At 46.2% G+C, this 19,401-nt stretch overlaps 1 long non-coding RNA gene across 2 annotated transcripts in view; it reads left to right on the top strand.

The window, feature by feature from the left end:
- The window catches only part of LOC109972571 (uncharacterized), a 27,711-nt gene extending 10,617 nt beyond the window's left edge, over positions 1 to 17,094 (top strand). The window contains exons 2-3 of one of the 2 annotated variants that reach the window (XR_002276704.1): positions 6,213 to 8,495; positions 9,367 to 17,094. This is a non-coding gene — a long non-coding RNA (uncharacterized LOC109972571). The remainder of the gene's footprint in view (positions 1 to 6,212; positions 8,496 to 9,366) is intronic. The other variant, XR_002276703.1, reaches the window with a different exon arrangement.
- The last annotated feature ends 2,307 nt before the right edge of the window (positions 17,095 to 19,401 follow it).

Here is a 19,401-nt window from a genome sequence, read left to right as displayed (position 1 = left end):
TTATTTTGTCTCAGCCAGTGCACTTGTGTCAAGGTTGTAACTGTTTATTGGAGTGACAGGCATTTTATTTTGGCGGGATTGCTATGCAACAGATGGGACTGGCCCTGAGCTCACGCCCCCTGATGAAGCCTGAGATACACAGTGTTTAATGAGCAGCAACGTATGTTAAACCACTGAAAGTTCACATACACCTCGGTGCTAATACAGGAGGAGGGTGTGGAGGTGCAGCACGACTGCAGCGTGCATGGAACAAGAGGCTGTAACGTGTTAGTGAACATGGTCATTACATCACATTATTCCGGCTGCCGGGCGACATTGCTGCACTCAGGAGGGAGGGGACACCCCAGTCTCAGGTTGCCTCTGGGCCTTCATGGCGGTCTCCAGATGTTCACCTGTGATCATACATGTAGCAGGTAACATGTGTAGCCACGAAGGGTTTTTACTTAACCTGCTATGAGAACTGTGTCGATGCTACGTGTGCCTTATTTTTATGGTCAAGATATATCTACCCACTCAGACATACGTTGTCATAACAGTCACAGAGATAAGTGACTATGGACACTAATGGCCACTAGTCAGTCAGCCAGCATCCAGCTGCTACCAGGCACGGGTCTGACCTCAGGTTATGGACACGTCCTGAAGCTGTGAGTCCATCTCCTCAGTGTTCCTCTCTCAGCATGTAGAGGAAGTGTCATGTCTGTTTGACGGCTGGTGTCATCAGCAGCCAGGTTAGATCAGGTCAAGTCCAGAGCTATGGTACAGCCGCAGCATGAGCCCCGTGGGGGGAAGATGGTGGAGTTGATCTCCACCTGGTCTCACACGGTGCTGACAGAGTTCTGCTGCTGTAACGCTCCGGCAGCATGTAAAGGCCTCCACCCCATCTCTGCTTTGTGGAAAATCTCAGCTGAGTTTTCAGGACTGAAAATGAGAGAAAAAGATGCATTTACAAACTGAACAGCTCGGTGTGGATGCACTCAGGGTCACCAGACAAGTTAACGGCTAAGCACAGGGAGAGTAGTTGTTCTGTTGCATGTACACGTGAAAGGCAGCTGGACACTTCTGAGCACCACAGTCAGCTGTTTCATGGCAGCTTTGCTCTTCAGACAGTGTGACAGGTTTGAAAAACCAGTTCTTCCAGTCAAGAGGCAGAGCCAGTCTGATACTGATGACACAATGTAAATCTGTGTGTGGTTAAAAGGACTTTTACAGACTGGCTGCAGCTCAGTGTTGGTGGAAAATAACACCAGGGAGGAATTTTACATGTTGTCTGGTGTAACGGAAATACAGCTCTTAACATTTCTCTCTGAGCACATTAGGATTAATGGAACTCAGCATGTGAGACCAACGGCTCTCTGTCCCACACAGGCTGACGTCTTCCTCTGCCTCCCACTCTCTCTCCACGCCAACACTCCACTCTGTATCCTTTCCACCTCCAGCAGCAGGAAACAAAAAACATTCGTTTTGTTTCTGAGGTTTTGCTTTTACCTGCACTCATAGTAGAGCCACAGTAACAATGTAAAGTTTGTCCCGGGGGACAGAAGGTGCAGGTGCCTGCATGAAAACATGGAGGTGATTCTTCGTCTTTAAACCTCTTAGTGACCAGTTGTCATAACTCAGTCAAATCAGAACACGCCAACATGACACGTCCCAACAATACTGGTAACACTGGTTCATATTACCAACCAGTATTATCTCTGAAGCCCACTGCAAAAATATTGTTCATGAATTTATTTTGAAATCATGTAAAAATGACGCTCCACACAACTTTCCTGAGAATCTCTAGGCTTGATGTTCTCGCCAGTAGCATAGGGGTCCTCACAACTACTGAAAGACAAACGTGTGTGTGTGTGTGTGCTGAGACCACAGTGCGTGCTGAGGTTGCCATGGTTACTGAGAGGTCTGTCTCCCAGTGACAGATTAGAATATGGAAGTTAGCAGCTGTCACCATGGCAACGCTTCACCTGACGTAGCCACTCCGCTCATCAACCCTCCAGAGGGTTTTATCACCGTGGTCCAGATTTAAAAACAAACTAATATCAATATCACTGTCTTTTTCAAAGACCCAGTAGGAGTCGTGTCAGCACAGGAGGAAACAATGTCCAGATAACCAAGGCGTCAGTGAATGTACCATCACTGGGTCTCCTACAGTTCCTCCGATGTCCACTAGGCACCGCTGTGATGAGGCTCCTATCTAACTGTACTGATGTAAATGGGAAAAACTCCCAACTTCTCTCTGCAAATACAAAGTCTATGAGGTTTGTACATGACAGGTTCAGGTCCCAGCAGGTCACAGAGTTTCTTCTACTCATGGTCTGATTTATGTCTTTCCTCAGTACATGTTCATATCAGTTACGCATCTGAACCGTACGGCGCCGTGCTTGATATATGTTTACCACTGAGAGTGAAGGCAGTAGTAACATGAGGCTGAGAGCCCTCGGGGCCAGTGCACTGTTACCACCAGCTCAGTGCATCACACCGGGACAGAAACCTCCACACCTTTTATGTGACACTATGAAACAGAGTGAAGAGGAAGAGAAATGAGTTCAGTGATGAAGCTGTGACCTCGGCTGAGCTTCACACTTGTTTGAGAACCTTCTACCTGACTTTGACTCCATGGACATGCCTCTTCAGAGGTGCAGCCCGGGACGCTGTGGCGACCTCTCACAGTGACACCTCGGAGGTCAGCATGATGCTTTCTATCACATCCACATCTATCTGCTTCTGTCGGTTTCCACACTTTTTCAGAACCAAGCAGCCGCAGCCTGGGGGGGCTTGGGCCTTTGTTCCTGTCTTCATCCGTCTGGGTTTGTGTGTGTGTGTGTGTGTGTGTGTGTCTGTGTGCCCCTTCTGCAATGATAAATCTGCTCAAATGGCCTCCAATTAATCTGTAAATAACAGAAGCTTTAGGGACTTAACTTCTCTCCAGGCCACACAGAAACACACCAGCTGCATCTTAAACTCAGAACGAAGGTTACCAAGCTGAACGGAATAAAGGTGTAGAAGAAGCAGTGAAATATTAAAGAGGGAGGGAGGAGAGAGTTGAATTGTGCAGACTCAGGATATCCTTCGTGAACAACCCGCAGTCGGCTCGCTGCGCTCATTAAACCCGATGGGAACCAGAGCTGTGTGACGCATATAAAGAGACATGTATAAGGCCAGTAGTTTAGTCACCCACTGCAACCCAGGATTTGAGGCCCATCATATGTTGGTGCTGATTAACTACCAGGCTGATGATGGCAAAGCAGTTGCTCTGCCAGCGCTTCATGTAAATGACCTGGGCCAGTGTTCATGAAGCGCCTCGTCTCCCGTTGACAGGCCTCCTAAATCAGGCTGAGCTGTTTCCCCCTCAGTTTTCAACAGAGCTGCTGAGTCACTTGTAGCGAGGGAATGGATGGACAGACACCGACTGCCAGTAGAGAGGTAAAGGATGGACAGATACAGAGGTACTGTAGACTGACCCCTAGACCGATAAGTGGTGTGGAGATGTGGGCTCCTTCACACGTGAAGCCAGGGCCAGACTTTGTCCAAAGCTGCCTTTTCACACATGTAGCACACAACAGGAGACAGTCAGCGTTCTCACCTACAGGAACCTATCTGGTTGGTAGAGCATGCAGGGGGCGGGAAGGAGGCAGGGCATGGCACAGTCACATGGCCAGTTTGTGATTCTGTCATAACCAACCAAATCTCTTGTTGTTGCTTGAATTTGGCCGACGGTTCAGGCACTGACTCTTAATGACAGAAGTTCCTGGATCTTCAGTTAGATATTTTTATTTCCTTCTTCATCATACATGTCCGTTCCTCTTCACCATTGCATGTTTGTGTTCTTCCTGTTTCATGCTGGTCACATGATAGAACATCAGACTGGCTAGTTCGATGTGAATACTCTGGACTATGAGCTGCTGGTTCCTCTCATGGGCTCACTTGGACCTCACAGTGACTTTGTACCAGGGAGCTGGCAGGGTGAAGTACACTTAATGTCTGGGTCAAGTGACTCAGACATCTGTGTTCTCTCAGCTCCTCCAGATGGTGTCCGGATCACTTCAGGGCTCCAGTGCACATCTGAAAAGGGCTATGGATACACAGAGACTTGTGTAGATAGAGATGCAAGTATGTAGATACACAGGTGGATAGATGTGTACAGATGTAGGTGGACAGAGACACAGGTAGAAAGGGAAGTAGGCTGCTTCGTAGATCTGTGGGCAGTCAGATGACAAAGTTTGGACCGTATGGGATGACAGAGTAACTGTTTTGTGTTGGTGGAGAATCAACAAGAAATCAGCTCCAGACCAGTAAATGTCCAGATTGTCCATGTTGTCCGAAGGCAGACGCGCTGAGTTTCCTGGAAGACTCTTGTCTTTATTGTGATGTACTGTGAAAAGCCTGGTGTAGAAATGTGCCATATAAATACATTTTACTCTGTGTTTGAGCACCGCAGGAGGTTTGTTATCCCACTGCACCATCATGTCAGGACTGTTGAGCTATGTGGAGGGCCTGTCGAGGAGGCTGGGAGTCAAACCTAAATTCCAAACAGCAGACCACGGTGAACTACAGACAGAAGCCAGTGTGACGGCTCAGAGCCATCTCTCTGTAGAGGAGGCTCAGCTGGATGTTTCCTGCATCTTTACATCCGTTAACTTCACTACATGAAACCTCACAAGTCCTCATTCATCTGCATGTGGAGGCAAGTCGAAGCCAGGTTCAGACAGAAGCAGACGCAGCTGAAAAAAGCCGTGCCAGTGTTTGAAGCCATCTTGGCCTTAACTTGTACGTGGGAAGCAAATGAAGAGCTTGGCTCCAGAATGATGTTTTTCTAACCATCTACTCCCACAGTCCCACCCACATGCTGCTGGCATGAGAGGGAGCACGAGGCTGAAGTCAGCTTGGCTTCATGAGGACACAAACGTGAGGACGAAGACGTAACATATGCTGCAGAGACGACCCACTGGACGAGTACGATGCTGGGCGGACAGCTGGGACAGCGTCGAGGGCTTCCTGTCCGCATTCTGCTGACGCTGGCACCACGAAGTCAAAATTTCACAAACAAGATGTCAGAAAATCTGCAGCTGTGATTTTTGTGAAACACTTGGATCCTGAGCTGGAACATAACTAAATACATTTACTCAAGTACTGTATTTAAGTACAGTTTTGAGGTATCTGTATTTTACTTGAGTATTTTCATTTTCTGCTACTTTATACTTCAACTTCACTACATGTTACAGAAAATACTGTACTTTTTACTCACTACATTTATTTGATAACTATAGTTACTAGTTACTGAAACAAATTAGATAATTAAACAAAATAGAGTCTAATCATCAGACTCTATTGATCCTGGTGGGAAATCCACCAGCTACGCAGCAGGATGTAAAGTACTTCCTAGTATAAGGTAGTTACCATCAGCTCCACCTTTACCAGCTGCAGCATTAAAGTGATGAACACAGTAATACATCGATGTAATAGTCCAGTATTAAGATATAATTCATGTGAACTGTGTCAATCTGCATAGTGAGTACTTTTACTTGAACATTTTATGCCTTTGGACTTTTACTTAAGTAACATTTTGAATGCAGGGCTTTTACTTGTAACAGAGTATTTCTGCGCTCTGGTACTGCTACTTTTACTTGAGTAAACAATCTGAGTACTTCTCCCGCCACTGCCTGGACCTTTGTTCTGGTCTCCAGTCTTTAATCCGTTTTTAGCTTCAAGGCTCTGACAAAATCTAAATCACAGTCTGAACGTTATTAACAGCTGTGAAGCAGCTGCTGATGTGGACACTCGTCTCCGTGTAGCTCTGTATTCACTGGTACAACCAGTGTAGGGCAGCTAAAACCTTTCAGCTTTGTAGTGAATGAAGGGATCCTTGTTACGATAACATGGACAGTGCCTCTGCCCTGTCTCTGCACCTTTTCCTTTCTTACTCTCTGAATTCAATTCCTGCAGCTATTGCGCCCCCATCAGCCTTTGGAGAGCATTGCTTTCTTGGTTTTAATTCAGTTACTTTGTCTTGTTCTCTCTTTCTTGTAAATGTATTGAATTCCACTGTATTTATCATTTTATGCTGTTTGTTCTGTTGAACCTGAGACAGTTTTAGGCCTGTTGTTTTAGCCTAATTGTTTGTTTCTGGTGATTTTCTGGCAGATCCTTTGTTCAGACTGAACTCGTGGCCTTACAGATGGTGACTTATTGGTCTGTCTCTCTCTGTTCCCCTGCAGCCTCTCCTCTCTCACTCCAATCTTCTGCCACAGAGATGATGGTTTCCTGTCGACCCTCTCCCACTGGACAGAAGAAGAGGACAGTCTGAACCAACCAATCATTCCCCGTCTCAACATGGCCGACGACCTCTACAGCAGCACCTTCTCTGCGTCTGAATCAGACTTCTCCTCCTCCTCTTCTTCCTCCTCAGCATCGGCCTCATTCCTCACAGTTGAGCAGAGGGCGGCCTTTGTTTTCGTCCTCATCCTTTTCATCTTCCTGGGCCTGCTGATCGTCCGCTGTTTCCGGATCCTTCTCGACCCGTACCGGAGCATGCCATCCTCCACCTGGTCGGACTACATGGAGAAGGACACCTTCGACTACCGAATTTCCTGACAGGCAGCCTGAGAGGCAGCAACCCTGGCAGTGAACAGGTTAAACTGAGGCGACCATCACACTGAGAAAGTGAAGCAGACATACAAGCGCACGTTTTCCCTCGAGTGCTCAGTACAGCATTGTACAGGAGAACAAGCAGACTAGTAGCTGGTCGACTGGCATGGTGGGACGTTACCACCTGACAGTACGAGTATGCCGTGGCTCTCCAGTCTTCTGACCCTACTGGCTGTAAACTGGTGAAACTGGTCAGGAGGTTGTCTGAGTATCTGCTGAGCTAAGCTCCAAAACTCTTTACTACCAATAAAAGAAGCTGCTGCAGTTCAAATCTTCTCTGATCCACGATCGGCCAATTAAAAACCACAATATGACAGAAACCAAATGGTTTTGGTGTTTGACTCACAACCTGCCCTGCTTCGTGTCACCTTAGCACCCTGGTTTCCAACCGGGACTCCTCAAGGGCTGGCAGGATAAATCTGGTTTTTCTTAGTTTACTGTGAAATCTGGACTGTGTCATGCCCCTTTAAAGCCCATCAAATCAAGCAATCTGAGAGGAAACACTACTTTACTCTTGACTTTAGAACATCACGGTCACATACGAGCGTTTGGCCTCGTGGCCTTCTCCACTGACCACATGTGACCACCTATTATTTGCTCCTGTCGTGGTCCGTTTACCTGAAGCTACAACTTCAGAAAAGTGGGAAAGCAGCAGTTTGGGAAACGTGCGCATTGTGTTTTTCCTGCCTCCTGTCTGGTTGTCGTCTCAGTCTGCCTGGCAGGCAGCACATCTGGGCAAGGAGAGTTTGTAAAATTAAACCAAATAGATGCAGGATTAGTGGAGAAATGCAACAAAATAAACCAAGTTAGTTTTGATTAGTGAAATGTGTCAAACTGACAGAAAGAGAAATGATGTCTGTTGTAAATCTGGTGAGATCACAAGACAAACAGACAAAACACCCAGAGCAGTTTGAGATCTTTCACTCCTCTGTTTGGTGAATTTACATGTGGGAGGAGATGGAGGTCATCTCCACCCTGCAGATGGTGTTTTTGCCCAGATCCTGGACCTGCGAAGATGGCAGAAACCCCTCCGCTCTGCAGCCGTCGGACTGAGGAGAGGAGGGGTTGCTACGACTTCCACGTCCACCGGCCACCTGCCGGGCAGCATGTTAGGGTTGCTGTCTCTCACGGGAGAAGATTTTATTCTGCTACTTTTACTTTTTGTTCACTTTCACTAACAGACTTTCAGAACTTGTTCAAAGAACTTGTGAAGATCTCTGTGGAAACAGGTGAAGAGTGCGATGTTATTTTTGAGCAGGAGGGAGGAGGAGGAGGAGGAGGCGGCGGCGGCCCAGGAGAGTTGAATGCAGGAGCACAAAGGAGTGAAGGAGGCTGTGCTGAATTGGTTTGACTACAGAGACGAGTTGGCTCCCAGTGACTCTCCGCGGTCCTGCCGGCCTGGCCGTTGCTTAGTAACTGGTGTTTTCAGTGCCAGATAATGTCTGAAAGGCCGGGTGCCTCACCACACAGCCGTTCGGCAGCACATCTGCTGCCAGCTCAGCTCTGAGGGGACGGAGGAGAAACACAAGACATGTCCATGAGTAATACAACACAGGCAGGCTGTTCCTGAGCTTCGATTTCTCTGGGTTTGACACAGAACAGACAGCGAGCTGGAAGCCTCCTGGTTTGCTAAAAATGGAGGGAGCCTGCCAGATCCACAGGTGGGTCTGTCGACTCAGCCTCAGTGTGTGTGCTGCACTTTACAAGCCTCATCTCCACAGCCTGAAGTTTACACAGAGACCACCTGCTGTGCTTCAGGCTCTGTGTGTAACATGATGCAGCAGGCGCACAGACATGGATATTTTCTACTGGTCGTTTAAAGACACATCAAGGAGAAAGACACGTTCCAGAAGGTTATAATTAAACCTTAAATCAAACCCAAACATGTAGATTATATGTACACTCAGTGGAAAGTGCTCATTAAAACCCTCATTAAGATTCAATGTAATCTTAGCCTGTTGTTGAGAGCACTGGCAGGTTGTCTGTGCACAGCTGTACCTGATTGGCTGGTTCTTCCCTGCAGTCTGTATGTGTGCTGCTATTTCTGTGGTTTACCAGACAACCTGCACGAATCATTCTAAAATGATTTTCCAGAATAAACAAAGCTTATTTAGTGCCATCAAGAACAGCTGTGACAGAGAAGCAGTAAGGATGTGGTTTCCACTAAAGGTCCTACTGCAGCCTGATGTTAAAACAGATTGGGGCGGCCGGTCCTGGTCCTCGAGGGCTGCTGTACTGCTTGCTGTCTTTCCTCACTCCACCTTCATCTAAGATGGTTTCTTCTGACTGACTGCACACACCTGATCCAGGTGATCGGCAGCAGGCAGGGCATGGCAGTGGCCCTTGAGGACCGGGACTGGCCGTCCCTGAAACAGGTGAAGGGAAATAAACACTTCTCCCGTTTGTGCATTTGTACCTGTGGTTTAGTGTCTCATACTTGTCTGAAGAGCTCCCTCTGGGTTGTCAAAGAACCATGACCCTGATGGACACAGTGCAGGATTCTCTGGTTTCCTTTCTGATGAAGTTGGCCCAAACCAGTAGACCCAGTAAGCCTGAGGCTGTTGGGCCCTGGGCTGTCTGCTGGTGATCTAGCTCGACTTTCAGCTTCACCTTCAGATGATACATACACAGGAACCTAATTAGAGATGCAGAACACACTGATGTGAGCAGAGGCAGACATGGAGGAGAGCTGCAGTAATGTGTTGTCATCTTGTTTCCCCTCAGGCGACCTGCACACACTGCTGTAATGGGTGTCCTCATGGTCGGAGGTCCCGTCAGTCCTGCTCTGAGCCATCGAGCTGAAAATCCCCCTGAGCAGAGAAATGGTTTGAAACTGGTGAAAAGACTCAGAAGGATATGAAAGGCTGCCAGAGGAAAGTTTCAGAGGGAGGCGTCGGTGCACACAGCAAATGATGGGGCTTTTGTTTTCCAGGTTTATTTTGAATTAAAGGCTCAAAATGGTGGTTGAATTCAACTCTGCTGCTTCAAATATGATCCTGGTCCTGGTGGGGCTCCTCAGACCACCCCACCACCGCGTCCACTCTCCCTGCAGCTGGGCTGAAAACCTCCAAGCTTGTTTCTGCCTCCTCTTCCTCTTCCTCAGTGGGACTACATCTTCACTCCGCTCGGTGAATCTCTGAAAGTCTTCACGGCTCTCCAGAGGAGTCCTCTGCAGGGGGGGAATTATGTGAGGCCTCAGTGAATACAGCTTTGGGGGGATTTCTTTTGGTGGATAAAAGTCATGGGGTTTTGTCGTTTCTGGGAACGTATAGAGACGTGGGCTCCGTCTGATCCCACGTGGGGCCTTCCAGGCATCAGAGTTTGATGAGGCCGTCTGGGTTTGGTACCCAGCAGGACTTTGTCAACACACAGATGAGGATCACTGGAGACCTCCACCTGCATAATGTCACAGCCACTTAGAAAACCATCAGCCCGTCCTTAGTCCCTCCAGTTCAAAGCCTTTAGTTGCAGAGTTAATGTGTTTTCTTGCCATCTTTACTTTGTGTCAGCGCCGACTCCCCTGCCTCAGAAAGTGTCAGGATTTCTGGGAAATGTGCAGATGAGTTTCCAGAGCAACACAAACCTTATATGTTGTCAATCTGCAGGCTCTGGAGGCTGGAGTTTGGGTCAGCGTCTGTTTTGTTTCTTTTTGTCTCCAACTTCAGCTCCACTAACCTCTTCCTCTTTAAAAAAAATCCCAATTCAAATGGTTGAAAAGAAACCGTTAATCGAACAGACTCTCCCCAGACCTCTGTTGTCTTGGCCTGCTTTTGTCCACTCTCATTATAACATTTTGTTGCTGCCCAGAAAGCAGCTGCCTGACCTCCATCCTCAGGGTGACAGCTCCTCCAGTCCAGGTTACAGAACAGGCAACAAGAACAGCCTCTCAGCTCTGACGAGGTTCAGGTTTTTATTTATACAGTAGATGAACTCATGTTAATGATGGAAGCTTTTGGGTTTTAGAAAAATTCCAGCCAGAGGAGCTGGAAAATGTTGCAGGGGAGGGAGACGTCTGGACCATCGTGCTGAACCTGCTGCCACCGTGACCAGGTCATCGCGACCCATAAGCAAAAGAAAAATGGATGGAAAATCCACAAAACCACAGAGATAGTGGTGATAATGACGATAAGAAGAGGAGCCTGGATGGAGCTGAACATGGAAGCAGGCTGCAGTCACCATGTGTGATGGGCTGACTCTTCCATCATCCTTCTGTCTTCACAGTTTTTATCCAGATGCTGGATTTTCTTGCTCCTGAATGCAGCTCTTCAGTCACCCTCATGTATCTTCGTGTCTTACGTGAAGCAGCTGATGGAAGGATCCTCTGATCTTGTACTGACAAAGTCCACGCACGCACGCGCGCACACACACACACACACACACACACACACACTTTACTGTACTTCTATACTTATGAAAACACTTTCACTTTGTCCCCAACCATTTTACAGAAATGCCTGTTTGCCAAAACTGTCCTCATGTGGTCCCCACTTCTTCACTTTTGCTAAAATTACTTTCCAAAAAAAGTTCCAGTTTTATTTCCAAAATGTTCCTAATTGTGAACATGTGTCCTTGCCTTCCAGATAAGGTCCTCATTTTTCCAAACGATTCTCACTTCAGAAAAAATGTTATTAGTTCCTGAACATTTACAGAAATGTCTTCATAATGTCTGCACTTTACTGAAGGATTTCACTTCTGCAGAAATAATCTTACTTTCCTGAAATGTCCTCACTTTGCAGAACATCCTCCTTTTCACCAAGTGTTGTCACGTTAGAAAATGACCTTGCTCAGAGGTGTGAAATGCTAATTAGTCTCCACAGAGACACAAGTGCAGGCACAGCAGTGAGGACACACACACAGTTATACACAGCATAAACATGTGATCACACCTACTGCCTTCGTTTTCCGTGCACCTCTTGTAAGCACATGCAGCTTAATGAAAAATACACGATGATACAGTGGACACACTGCTTGTATGTCTCCACACACACAACACTCGCTGTCAGACAGCAGATCACTGCCGAACTAAACCCTCCACCTGCCTCCATCCTGCCCCCTTCCCCCGTCCCTCCCTCCCTCCCTCCATCCTCGTTCCTCCATCTCGGCCGTTTTCTAAACTGTCGTTTGGCTTTACAGGTTCGACAGGTAAAATACGTTTGCTTTGCTAACATGTACGTATAAAGAAAAGCCAAAGAGTAGATAAAGGTAGAAGGACCAAAGAAGAAGAGCTTTCTCCGAACGAGGCGTCTCGCTCTGTCTTATCTCTTCAGCTCTTCTTTTGCTCATGTCTCCCTGAAAGAAGAAAAACTCTCATTGCTCTGCTGTCAGCTGCTGCAGGAGCCAAAATACAGCTGGCATTTAATTAAGATGCAGTTATACAGTGTACGGCTCCAGACCAGTTGGTGTTACGCTGTGGGGACATCATCCTGTTCCTACGCCAAAGGGACTCACCTCCCATTTGGGTGCAGATAAAGAAGTTTGAGCGTTTTCTTTAGGATTAAAGTTGAGATTGTTCCTGGTTTATCTCTCCTTAAAGCTTTAGATAGAAGGTAGTCTCTTCCTCAAAGAGAAAGAACGCTGGCGTTTACTTTGTGGGGACATCGGCCTGTTCCTTCGCCACAAGGACTCACCCCCCCAAGCCTTTTCCGAAGGTTTAAGGTTTAGCTTTTGCGTAGTTTATCTGTTCTCTGAGTGAATAGTTGTGTGGTTTAAGTCGTGATAAATTATGTGGCCACTCAAACGATTTAGGGCGCTGCTTGTGTATAGCTGAAAATCTACTCTGGCACTAAGGGACGTGTCGTCAGCCTAATGGTCGCCCCAGGTTTCCCAGCATATGAAACCAGAGTTTCCCTTGGGAGACTGGGAGAGCTGCTGCTGGTGTACTTTGGCCTGTTTGTCTTTTTTCAACCTGTTAAAACCATTTTTGGCCTCACTCATTGTGTGATGCAGTGACACTGCTCGTTTTCCCTGAAGCTTAATATTCTATAAAAATGTAAATGTAGTTTTTCTCCTGCCACTAGCCGAGGCACTCTTTATTTCTGCTGTGTTCAGGTGCTGCCATTATAAACTGCTGAGCAGAAACCAGGGGGTTACTGTCTTTGGACCCCTTTGTAGGCAAGTTTCATTCATAGGGATGAAAAAATGAATTAGCACTGTTCATAGACATACATTCATAAAATTAGCAGAGTCCATGCAGCGGTGTGCACCAACAAAAGGCCAAATGCGTCTCACTAAAACAAAGCAGAGTTCATAATAAAGGCAGACTTTTCATTCTGTCTGAGCCTCAGTTTATTAGTTTGTGACTAAGAATGTGACACAGTGAAATTTGGTAAATGCACAAGTTTTTCAAATCACTTGTTTGCCACTCACTGTGTTCAGTAACTGCGTGCTGCTTCCACGAGGCCCGGTGATTTCATTGGCCCCTCTGACTTGTGCAGGGATGCAAAGCATGTTTTCTCCCTGAGGGTTTATATACCGCAAGTTCCTGTTGCCTTTAGTTGTTCACCAACAGACGTTGGAACCAGCCAGTCTGAGCTCTACCAGCGCCGTTAGTCTGACGTTTAAATGTCTCTGCCGGGTGTCAACAGAGCTACTACCTGCCTAACCGGCACACGCAGACAGATGGAAACAGAACTGAGCTCCTACCGTTGTGAAGAAAAAGCCTGGCTCCCTCTCAGTCGTTTTCTGTTTTTCTTATTCAAGCTGGAGACAAAAGACCTGCAGGAAAGTTGAGCTGAATTAAGATCAACATGACAGAGTGACACACCTAGTCCAGCCTCCATGGCTAAAGGCGGCAGCGGAGCCACGGGCCGAGCTCCATCCTGCAGCAAAACCAGAACAGAAGCCGTGCAGGTTAGAGCCCTGTGATGAGCACAGAGAGAATGGAGGGTCACACGAGTCCTGGTACAGGATGTTTTGTAAATTCACACAGACAACAGGGTAAAAAAAAGCTTTTTGACATACTTGGTCATAAACATTATGTTGACTCTGTGTAAAAAATCATGTAACAGAGTTAAAAATTCTTGCATTTTATTTTCTTAATGAATATTCACTGTTTAAAAATGAAGCAGTTTATTGTAGATATCAAAAAGTCTAGTTCACACATTTTACACTAAGAGTCACAGCTAGAACAGTTCTCCACAGAAAAGACTCTTATTTATTTTCACATTCTAAAATAAATTAGTTGTAGTTAAACACATGGTTACTCGTCATGTTTGACCTTGTACTTTCATGGCTCATTTTCATCATCTCGTTTCTTCTAGAAAGAGACGAAGGGTCTCGCGTTGTCACAGACTCATGGCGATGAACCGATCGGCTTGTTGTTCTCGGTCTCATTTCAAATCACGTCTTCAGTACAAGTTTTTGTCTGAGCCTTCGTCTCATCCCTTTAATTCTGCTGACTGCCTTTCTGCTCCTCCTCCTCGCCTGTCCGCCTCCCTTTGCTTACTCATGCTCTTCATCATCCTGTCTTCCTCCCACACCTTCATCCCTCTTAAACTTCAGTTCAGCCTCTCACTCCTTCCTCCTCCTCCTTGCCTTACACTAAGCCTGTTTACATAAGATAAGAAGCTCCAGCAGCTCCATCGCTGCTGTTTTTTACCCTTTAAGGGACTTGAGACTCCTTTCCTCTTTTCTGATGAGGCTTTCTTTTCCTCTGTGTTAAATTTTGGGAAGTGCCAGTGCTTCTGAGCTGAACTTTACACTCCAGCTGTCATTTTTCTTCACACTGTACTCAAAGGGGAAATCCACCAGAGTCATGGACGGAACAGTGAAGGGGCCTCCCAGACACAGGGTCAGGGGCCTGAGGGGCCGGAGGGGGCCAGAGCCTCTGTCCCAACCGACTGTTAATATTTCCTGATGGAAACTCAGTCAAACAAAGAGATGCAAAATGGTCACAAAACTACAACAAGGAGACACAAAACAATCACAGAGACTCAAAGAAACTTGAACAACCAGGAAGAGATGCACAACAGCTACAATGTGACGCAAACCCAAAACAACAGAGGCAGAAATCAACAACCATAAACCAAAAACAGCTGCAAAACTACCACAGAGAGACAAAATGACAACAAAGAGACAGAAACAACAGCTTTTTTCCATTTCTGAACATTATAACATTTCCTATGAGAATGTTACAGAGCACATCACTGGGACTGTTCTGCATGTGTGTGCTTTCAATGGGTGAGGTTTTAGGTGGATTTTCCCTTTAATCACTTCCTGTTGACTGTGTGTCTGCCCTGAAACTGTGAAGTCTCTCATTTTCAGTGCATTTGTTAACAAGTAAGTGACAAGCAGCTCCTGTTTCTCTGGTCTGTGTTGTGGCTTTGACGAAGTTGTCACAAAAACAATCAAAACTGTATTTCTCAGCGTTTTGTACGAGTCCTGTGTCCGTCTCTCCACGGCGTTTCATTACCTGGTGACGACAGGTGAAGGTCTGTTTCAAGTCCTAACTGAAACCAACTGTGGAAACACTGTCTGATGTGCTTTCTTCTCAGTGCTGTAGATCAACCTGAAGGTATTTTATCAATGCAGAGCTTTAGTGTTGATAAAGATTTAAATGGATGCTTCATGGACGTGTCAGCTCTTTGTTTTGTGGCTCTGCACTCAGAAGCAGACTGAGCAGAAACACCACCGGCCACTTTACACAAGTTCTGTGAAACAACAAATACAAGTCAGCAGTAACATTTGGTCTGTGTATCGTCTGGTTAATAAAAGACGAGTCTGGTCATTTTCTGTTCCCATCCAGACAGTGAAACCAGCAGGGCCTCTGTTCACTGCTGATAAAAACCCTCAGGAAACACACCGCTGCACAGGGGGGCAGGTTCCTCAGTATGTAATACCAGACCCTCATGTTTTTTAAAACATTGCAACAAAAGGTTTTACAGCATCTGAAGCAGGCCAGAGCCGAGACCAAATGTCAGTCTCTGGTGTTTCATACTGAGGAAACGTGTGCAGCGGTGTGTTTTCCACAGGTGCTTTAATCGTTTTTAACCACCAACAGAGGCCTGTGGCCCAGACGAACACATTGAGCCAGACATTAGCAGTGAGGAGAGGCCCTGCTGATGTCAGTTTCTGGGTGGGACTGTTGGAAACATTGTTAAAACAGAAAATGACTGGCATGCTCTATTAATCTCTTCCCTTTGGAAAACAGCAAAATGTCAACAAAACAAGTCAATTCACCATTTGAAAGTGGGACCCAGTGAACAAAAACCAGTTGGGCTGTGGGCTGTAACGTTAGGAGTTCCACTCACAGAGACGTCCACACAATGATGTGCTGTTACCAGATTTGTCAGAGATGTAGAGTTTAGCAGCTGAAGAGCACAGAGCGGTGAGCTGTAAACAGACTGACTCAACACGTTCCCGTCACACAGCGACATCTAGTGTTGATGTGTGAGTCATTAGCTTTCTACTGTAACATCATCACATGACCAGAACGAGGCCAGCACTGGTCACCCTCCCTCAGTGGGGGAGGGGGTCACGCAGGCAGCTGATACACACCAGGCAAACTACACAACTACATTGTCTGTGTGGGTTCAGTCAGGGAGGGCTTCAGGGAATGAGGGATACTGTAGTTATTAACAAACTACATGTCACATGCAGACATCACACAGGTTGGGACACCCCACCCCCACCCCCTCAGAACACTGACAATGTGTGGTGCATAACTGTTTTTAACAGTGAAGCTCTGGTTGTTTCTGTTGTTGTAACCGCGACTCCTCCTGCAGCGCCAGCCGTCTGTCATCGACTCTGATCATTTAAATGTCTGACGGGTTTAGACAACTGGAAAACCAGAAACAACAGGTTTTTGTTTATTTGGTTTATTAGAACAGAAAAAAACAAAGTTTCCTTTTTCAATAGATTTTTGAATAGATGATACATGGACCAAAATTTACTCATGAAATCAAACATTTTCATTTGAAAATCAGATTTTTTTTAGACTCCAGGTTTTTAATGTGAATTTGCCAAAAACATATTTTTAAAAAAAATCTGTATTTTTTTCACTTTTCAAACACAAAAGCCTTATTTGTGTTTTTAAACATAGGATTTCAAAGTCCAGAAAATAATTTGTCCATCTAACCTACATTGTTTCAACGTGATTAACAAAATAGTCAGTAGTTTGTTTTTATCCATTTTGAAGTTGGATGTTTTCTTTCAGATGCAGAACTTGAAACTTTACCACAAGAATAAATGAGTAAATGTAGATAATGTATGTCACTGCAGTTGTAGAGTGTGCATGATTTTCACAGTAAAAGGTTTTGGTGTCATCCTGGAATGAGCAGACTTGTTTCAGACCCACACCAGCGGCCTTCTCACTCAGAGCTCTTCTATATTTTCTACGTGGCTGAAAGTTGTGGTGTCTAAACTGAAGTGTATATCTCTTCCTGCCTTCTGTCCGAGCTCCTGTGAGTCCACGCTCTTGTTTTGTAAAGAAATAAAACTGGGTTGTGTGTTTGAGTTGGTTTATCTTCTGTTGTATTGTTTGTGTCTCCTTTTGTTATTGTTGTGTTATGGTGATTTTGGCCTGTTCTATATCTGATTTTCAGGAGAAATTCAGCCTCAGATTATAAACAGTTTGGACATTGAGCTGCTTCAGTCTCCTCAATCTGGACATATGGGAATCTAATTTTATCCTGGAGTCACATAATCTGCATGTGTGTGAGTCATCATACATGAAGGCAGATGGTGGATGGGCGCAGGGACCACAGTGGCAGCGTAGAGGCCTGCACCCTGCAGCTACATACGGCATACTGTTAATTAATTTTAGCATCATGAATAAACTCCCAGTTCACTGGGACGAAGCCACAGTGGTTGTTCTTTATGAAGACAAAGCCTGTGGTTTCAGGATTCGCGGGTCCAAACCAGTCCTCAGACACAAGTGTAAGTGTAGTAAGACGAGCATCTGTCAGTGTTACACATTCCACTAAACCCCATGGATGTGCTGCCGAAGAACATGTTTTTCAGGAAGCAGAGAGAAGAAATGTGGCGATTCACTGTACAAACACTGAGAGCAGGGCCTGTGGTGCTGCACCAACAACCTGAGGTGGAATGGGCCTCACCTGTTCAGGTGAGGGACAGCTGGACGAGGTGTGTCTGTTTAAATTTGCGTTTGCACAGGATTCAGCCGTTTCTTGTTAAATGTGTTGAATCACCATGAAGATGAAGCTCATACACAGACCGTTCCTGTGAGTATCAGCTTTTTCTGTTTTCTAGCTCCTGCACAAAGATCTTTACAGGCTGCTCCCTGTTTTATCACATGTAAAGGCCAGCTTTGTTTTGTCTCAACACATGGATGCCCATGTGCACATTGGAACAGCCACCGGTGTGTGCAACTGTTCCTCTGCCCACACTGCTGTGAAGTTCAGCATCCCATTCGACACCTCGTTACTGCTGCTGACTGGTTTCTAGATGATTCCTTCCTTTAAAGCAGCTGCTGGTTTTTAAAAATCAGAACTTGATGTTTCTCCACCATTTTTGTTTGCACCAGTTACAACAAATGAGGTCAAAACGTATATGACATATTGATAATCAGCCTCATCAATAAATGAAAGGCGCTTTGATGGCGTTCAGAGACTGATGAAACTTTGTAAAGACAAAGCTCCTCAACAGTGTCAGAGCTCATCTTACGTCACTGGAGCTGTGGGAAGATCAGACTGGTGCTGCTCCACAAACCTGGGCTGTCTCTCAGCTACCACCCCCCATCACCCTCTGCTGCATACCTCTCTCCTGTTGTTATTCCAGCTTCTCCGCCCTATGTTGTCAAAGTACGGTCTGTAAATTAGCCCCGCCTGCTACCTAGCCAGGGTTGGAAGAAAGGTTTTTCCCCAGTAGTCATGTCTAACAGCCATGGAGGAATTGTGGGCATCAGAAAGACATGACTTTGTGAACACGTACCCGTCACACAATGCAACGTTTTACAAGTATTGTTTCACCGTTTATACACAGAAACCCAGCAGATGAAATGCAGGAAATTACTTTATACAGTTTTACAAGCAATTTGGTGATGATCAGTAAAAACACATCCTCAGTACGAGAACATTTTCACTTGGTACCAAATAGGATTATTTAACAGGTACCATTCTCCCTGAGAGGGTGACTCATAACACACATGTATCTTGGACCTTTGCTGCCACAACAGAGTCAGTGAGGAGTGAAGTCAGAGTTGAAGAGCTGCTGCAGCTTTTACAAGCCACGAGATGTCGCTGTGTTTGAGGTTTGAAGCTTTGAGTCTTTTTTTGGCAGACACAGAAAGAGAGCCCCAAATCGTCATGAATCTTCATCCTTCATCACTGGATGAAACTGGTCTTCATGCTTCATTTCCCTCTCTGAGCTCAGTAACCATGGCAACAGTACTAAAGATACATATGTGAAAAGCGGTAAATGTTAACTTGACCAAACCAGCTGCACTGGACTCAGTAATAGGCAGGACTCAAACTCAGGTCAGAGAAAGATATTTATTTGACAGAGTATGGAACGGAAAGGAGGTGGTGAGGATCAGACGCGGAGCTGCCGGCGTGGGTCTCGGGCGTTTGGGGCCGCTGAAATGACTGGACCACTGGAGGAGCCGCCCGGGGTCGGAGGAGAGGTTTTGGCACTGCATATAGAGCAGAGAAGGAGATTAGGAGAGGGGACAACAGGCGGATGAGGGTGTGATGAAGTAGAGCACAACACAGGTGACCTGCGTTATATCTCCGGGCTGGAGAGCGTGCTTGGAACCCAGCGCCAAGGTATGCAGACAGGAACAAGCGCCCACGCTTCACTGAC

The sequence above is a fragment of the Monopterus albus genome, unplaced genomic scaffold (assembly GCF_001952655.1).
Source record: "Monopterus albus unplaced genomic scaffold, M_albus_1.0 scaffold260.1, whole genome shotgun sequence".
NCBI lineage: Eukaryota > Metazoa > Chordata > Actinopteri > Synbranchiformes > Synbranchidae > Monopterus > Monopterus albus.
This window is presented reverse-complemented; position numbering and strand designations above follow the sequence as displayed.